Source organism: Muntiacus reevesi, chromosome 1 (genome assembly GCF_963930625.1).
Source record: "Muntiacus reevesi chromosome 1, mMunRee1.1, whole genome shotgun sequence".
Classification (NCBI taxonomy): domain Eukaryota; kingdom Metazoa; phylum Chordata; class Mammalia; order Artiodactyla; family Cervidae; genus Muntiacus; species Muntiacus reevesi.
Window position 1 is genome coordinate 190,872,381 of NC_089249.1, and position 6,493 is coordinate 190,878,873.

The 6,493-nt window shown below is 49.9% G+C and overlaps 1 non-coding gene across 1 annotated transcript; it reads left to right on the forward strand.

Annotated features, from left to right (window-relative positions):
* Positions 1 to 4,948: 4,948 nt before the first annotated feature.
* On the forward strand, positions 4,949 to 5,055 carry LOC136156598 (U6 spliceosomal RNA). The gene has a single exon (XR_010661093.1). It is a non-coding gene; the product is annotated as a U6 spliceosomal RNA (small nuclear RNA).
* Positions 5,056 to 6,493: the final 1,438 nt, after the last annotated feature.

The following is a 6,493-nucleotide window of genomic DNA, read 5'->3' on the forward strand; positions in this document are numbered from 1 at the left end:
CTGTTCTCTAGAGCCCAGAAGCCTCGACTGCTGAAGCTAGCACATTCTAGAGCCCGAAGCCATCGCAATGAGAAGCCCACACACTACAACCAGAGAGAGAGTGGCCACCACTTGCTGCAACTAGAGAAAAACTGCCAACCTAGCACAGCCAAAAATGAATAATTTTTTTAAAAAATGTATGTCTAAGAAAAAAAAAAAGAGGGGTTGCTGCTGGCTGGAGTAGAGTCTGCAGAAGGAATGCACACAGAACTAGCATCATTCCACCCTGCTGTCCATCTGCCATGTCAATCCCATCTGCTAAACATGACATCTACTTTTCACTGGACCTCTGGTCTCTGCCCAGAATGGTGGCCCGTGCCCTTCTGCAATGCCCCATTAAGCCCTCCGACCTAGGACCCCGAAAGTTGCTCAGAGATGGGCCTTCCTCCCCTCCTCCCCCACAGTTCCACCCAGACCCAGCCACTCCCCACCACTTTCGCCCTCACCCACCGGGCTCCAGCTCTTAAACAGGAGAAAGACTTCACCATCCAGGCAGTATCTTCCAAGACTCCATTTGCTCAATAGAAAATCTGGAGATATATACAGCTAGCCGTGGACCTGTGATGTTTACCTCTGAAGAGGGTGGGGAAGGCCCTCAATGGACGGGGGTGTAGACTTTGGCGTTGCACTGAAATAATTTCGCAAGTACACACACTCACTTTTGTAATCCGGAAACAGTTTTTTAAGGCATCCAGATGCCTTATTATGCAAAAAGGGCTTTCTCTGATCTCCAGATCGCCCAGGCCTATCAAGGACCACATGATAATAACCAATCCCGTGGACAACCAAGTGAGACTCAGTGCCTCCCCAAAACCAAGGCCTGGGTGTTATTCAGTGTGGTTCAGTGTCCAGCCTTCTTATGCCCTGGGTGTTGCTCCCGTGCCCAGAGGGCGGTGGTTGAGCTGAGACGTTGCAGAGGCTGTACCGGCCCAGGCGCGCCAGACAGGCAGCGCCACCTAGAGGCCAGCTGGTGAATGGCCGAGCGCGTGATTGCTGTGTAACTAACCGGTCTTACAGTCAAAGCTATGGTCTTTCCAGTAGCTAGGTACGGATGTGAAAGTTGGACCACAAAGAAGGCTGAGCGCGGAAGAATTGATGCTTTCGAACTGTGGTTCTGGAGAAGACTCTTGAGAGTCCCTTGGACAGCAAGGAGATCAAACCAGTCAATCCTAAAGGAAATCAACCCTGAATATTCATTGGAAGGGCTGATGCTGAAGCTGAAGCTCCAATACTTTGGCCGCCTGACGTCAAGAACTGACTCTTTGGAAAAGACCCTGATGCTGGGAAAGATGGAGGGCAAGAGAAGGGGGCAACAGAGGATGGGATGGTTAGATAGCATCACCGACTCAATGAACATGTGTGTGTGTGTTAGTCACTTAGTCATGTCCAACTCTTTGTGACCCCACGGATTATAGCTCACCAGGCTCCTCTGACCATGGAATGTTCCAGGCAAGAATACTAGAGTGGGTTGCCATTTCGTTCTCCAGAGTATCTTCCCGACCCAGGGATTGAACACAGGTCTCCTGCATTGCAGGCAGACTCTTTACCGACTGAGCAATCAGGGAAGACCACGAACATGGGTTTGAGCAAACTCTGGGAGATAGTGAAGGACAGGGAAGCCTGGCATGCTGCAGTCCCTGGGTTCACAGAGTCAGACAAAACCTGGGGACTGAGCAACAGCAACAGGGATCGTGTGGGTGGAGCCAGAAGAGGGCATGAGACCACCCCTGCAGCCTGCTCCAAGGTCAGAAGCAGGACAGCGGGACGTCAGGCAAGTAAATCCCCAGATGCTATGTGGAAAGAACTTTCTAACAACGCCTCAGAACAGAGCAGATGGTTCAGGGAGGCCCACCATCCAAGCCTGCGGAGGCTGGTTGAAGCTGGAGGCCCTGTGAGCCTCTAAGTTTCTGCCTCCACTTTTCTGAAGAAGGGCACACGGGAGAGGGAGGCCAGCAGAGAGGCTCTGGGGAGCATCGTGAGAGGAGAGGATAAGAGGAGATGCTGGGGGCATTTTCAGATCAAAAACTAAGAGTCAGAAAGTTTTGATACTTTGTCAGAGTTCACATGGAAAGGAGAAGGGTAGACTGCATTAAATCCAATGCAGTTGGGTTCCCTCCAGTCAGCCTTGTTGCCCTCTGCAGGGTAAGGACTTGCCGCTCCTGGCTGGAACTGAGTTACTCCCTCCCCGGCACACACCGCCCCCCCCCCCATCTCCTCCATGCTATGCCCCCTTTTCTGGTTCTTCTCTTATCTCATCTTAAACTGGCTTCCCCAGTGGCTCAGTGGTAAAGGATCCACCTGCAATGCCGGAGACACAGGAGATGTTGGTTCAATCGCTGGGTCAGGAAGATCTCCTGGAGAAGGAAATGGCAACCCACTCCAGTATTGGCGCCTGAAAAATCCCATGGACAGAGGAGCCTGGAGGCCTAGAGGCCATGGCATTGCAAAGAGTCAGATAGGACTGAAGCAACTAAACATGCACACACACATCCTAAACCACTCCTAGATGACACCTCCTCACCCACCAGGACTGCTGGGGGTGCAAACCACAAATTGACAGGAACAGTCTGCAGGTCTTTGGAATGTCAGGTGGTCAAAAGTTCAAGATGGTTCCAAATACTGCACTGAAGTATTGTCTCCAATCCTCTGGCCAGCCAGCAAGGTCATAGTTCCCTCACTATCTGAAAAATGCATCACAACTCCCCTGGTGGACAGTGAGGGACAGCCATCGCTCCCCTCCCCTCCTCCTCAGCCCCCAGGGCTGCAGCTCCTTCCTGCCCTGCTCTGGGTCAGCAGAGGTCCGGGGGTTTTCACCTGCCACGCAGAGGATACAGGTGTTATTTGACTCCTCTGAAAGCACAGTGATATAGACCAGCCACAACCAACGGCAACTTGAAGTGAGTCACATTTGAGTTTTCTAGTTGCCACATTAAAGAAAGTAAGGAAAAAAAAAAGGAGCAGGTAAAGTATTTTTTAGTTTTGTTGTACTTTTTTTAATTGTGGTGAAATTCATATAACATGAAATTAACCATTTGAGGTATACAATTCATTTAGTACCTTCACAATGTTCTGCAACCACCGTGCGTGTGTGCTTAGTCGCTTCAGTCGTGTCTGACTCTTTGTGACCCCATGGACTGCAGCCCTCCAGGTTCCTCTGTCCACGGGATTTCCCAGGCAAGAATACTGGAGTGGGTTACCATGCCCTCCTCCAGCGACCTTCCCAACGTAGGGATCAAACCCAGGTCTCCTGCAGCTCCTGCATTTCAGGCAGGCAGGTTCTTTACCACACACCACCTGGGAAGCCTGGGCAACTACCACCTCAAGATAATTTCAAAATATTTTATCATCACTCCAAGATAAACGCCATCCCCATTAACAGCCATTCTCCACTTCTCCCTCTCTCAGCCCCTGGTCACCACGAATCTACTTTGTTTCTATGGACGTTTCATATAAACGGGATCACACAATAGGTGACCGAGTCTGTCTTCTTTCACTCAGCATGTTTTCAAGGCTCATCCATGTTGTAGCATGTGTCACAACTCCATCCCTTTTAATGGCTGGATACTATTCCATTGTGTGAATGGACCCCCTTTGGTCCGTCCATTCATCCGTTGGTGGACGTGTGGCTTGTTTCTACCATTTGATGATTGTCAATGGTGCTACGCTATACTTGCACCTACAAGTTTTTGTTTTTACACCTGTTTCCAATTCTTTGGGGCATATACCCAGGGGTGGAACTTCTGGGTCTTGTGAAAACTCTATGTTTAGCTTTTGGAGGAAAGGAAGTTTCTTAATATTTATTTGTTTGGCTGTGGTAGGTCTTAGTTGCAGCATTCAGGATCTTTGATCTTCGTTGCAGCATGTGGGATCTTTAGGTGCAGCAGGTGAGATCTAGTTCCTTGACCCCAGATCAAACCCAGGCCCCCTGCATGGGGAATGCAGAGTCTTAGCCACTGGAACACCAGGGAAGTCCCAAAGGGAGATTATTTTGAAAGATACATTTATTTAATAGTGCAACATAGCCAAAATACAATCATTTCAACATGTAATAGATATGATTCTCATGGTAATCTTTCACGATCATTTTTTATACTGAGTTTTTGAAATGCAGTGGATGTTTTTGACTCAGATCACGTCTGCATTCAGAGCAGCGCCTTTTAAGCACTGGATAGCCATGTGTGGCTCATGACAACTGTCCTAGACAGCACTGCTCTACTTCACACTCCTGGCATCATTCTTGAGCTCCGTTGTTCCTGGGGGTCACCCCCATCACTGCCCACTAGTGTCCAGATGCAAGACCCCACTCCTTGGTGGGCCTCAGCACTGGGGTGAGATGGTGACAGCTACCCAGTCAGGCTGGACAATCCCTGCTCTGACACAGGCGCATACACACCCTGCTATGGTCCAGACATGTGTGCCCCAACAAAACTCACATGCTGAAGCCCTAGCCTTCAGTGTGATGGTATTAGGAGGTGAGGCTTTTGGGGTGATCAGGTCATGAGGATGGAGTCCTCGTGAATGGTATTGTTGTTGCTGTAGTTCAGCCCATCAATCGTGTCCAACTCTTTGTGACCCCATAGACTGTAACCCTCCAGGCTTCTCTGTCCACGGGATTCTTAGGGCAAAAATACTGGAGTGGATCACCATTTCCTCCTCCAGGGGATCTTCTCCACTCAAGGATCTAACTCACATCTGCATTGGCAGGCGGATTCTTTACCATTGAGCCACAAGGGAAGCCCATATGAATGGTATTAGTGCCCTTATAAAAGGAATCCTGGTGGTTAAGACTCCGAAATCTCACTGCCAAGGGCCCAAGTTCAATCCCTGGCCTGGGAACTTAGATCCCACAAGCCTCAAGATGCGTCTAAATAAATAATTTTTAAAATATCTTTTAAAAAAAGGAACACCAGTGCTCGCTTCGGCAGCACATATACTAAAATTGGAACGATACAGAGAAGATTAGCATGGCCCCTGCGCAAGGATGACACGCAAATTCGTGAAGCGTTCCATATTTTTTTATTTTATTTTATTTTTTTTTTGCGTTCCATATTTTTGACTTTTGGACTCTGTGGGAGAAGGCGAGGGTGGGATGTTTCGAGAGAACAGCATGAACATTATCTATAGTGAAACAGACCACCAGCCCAGGTGGGATGCGTGAGACAAGTGCTCAGGCCTGGTGCACTGGGAAGACCCAGAGGAATCGGGTGGAGAGGGAGGTGGGAGGGGGGATCGGGATGGGGATTACATGTAACTCCATGGCTGATTCATGTCAATGTATGACAAAATCCACTGCAATGTTGTGAAATGGTTGACCTCCAACTAATAAAAATAAATGAAAAAAAAAAAGGAACACCAGAGCACTGGCTTGTCCTTTCTGCCATGTGAGGACTCAGTGAAAATATACCATGTGTGAGCCACACAGCCCTCACTGGATACCAGACCGGCTGGCACCTTGATCTTGGACAATCCAGCCTCCACAATGTGAGGAATAAATGTCTGGTGTTTATAAGCCTTTCAGTCTGTGGTACTCTGTTATAACAACCCAAACAAAGATACATTCCCCACCCTGGACTCAGCCTTCTGATCAATAAAATAGGAGCATAGTAAGGAGAAGAGTGTGTGCAGGCCCCCGGGAGCTGCCTGGAACCACATGTGCGTGTGGTCCCAACCACGGCAGCACATGGTGATGCTGTAAAAGCAAGAAAAGGTTACCGTGCATCCTCAGGAGGATGTGGATGCCTTGGGAATCCTGCAGCAATTATGCAGCTACGTGTATGCTAAGTCACTCAGTCATGCCTGACTCTTTGTGACCCCATGGACTGTGGCCCACCAGGCTCCTCTGTTCATGGGATTCTCCAGGCAAGAATACTGGAGTAGGTTGCCACGCCCTCCTGCAGGGGATCTTCCCAACCCTGGGACTGAACTCTAGTCTCTTATATCTCCTGCACTGGCAGGTAAGTTCTTTACCGCTAGCACCTGGGAAACCCTATGTGGCTACAGAGGCCACTGAACAAGCCCAGGGAGCATCACTAGCCTTCAGCTGCCTGTGGGTGCCCCTAAATCAGGGGGTCATTCATTGGGCTTCTCACGTAGCACAAAGCTGGGGCAGGGGTGGGCAGGGAGACCTGAGCAAGGAGATATCAGAACAGTAGGGACCAAGCAGCCGGGGCTGCTACAGAATTACTTCTTGAAGAGTTTGCTCCCAGCTTCTCAGGGTGGACCCAGCCAAGCCTTGGGGGCCACACCAGCCCTCCCTCTGACTCATGCATCCTGGTGGGAACCTCACTGTGGAGGCAGAGAAAGCAGCCTTTAAATAGAGCTCCACACCATCTGAGACTGTGGGGCTGATGGAAGGAAGCCAGCAGCCACCCCCTGACCCAGCCACAGGCCCAGCCCAGCCAGGCTGGGCTCTGATAACCCCACCTCTCTGCCTTCTCCTCCCTCCCCTTGCAGC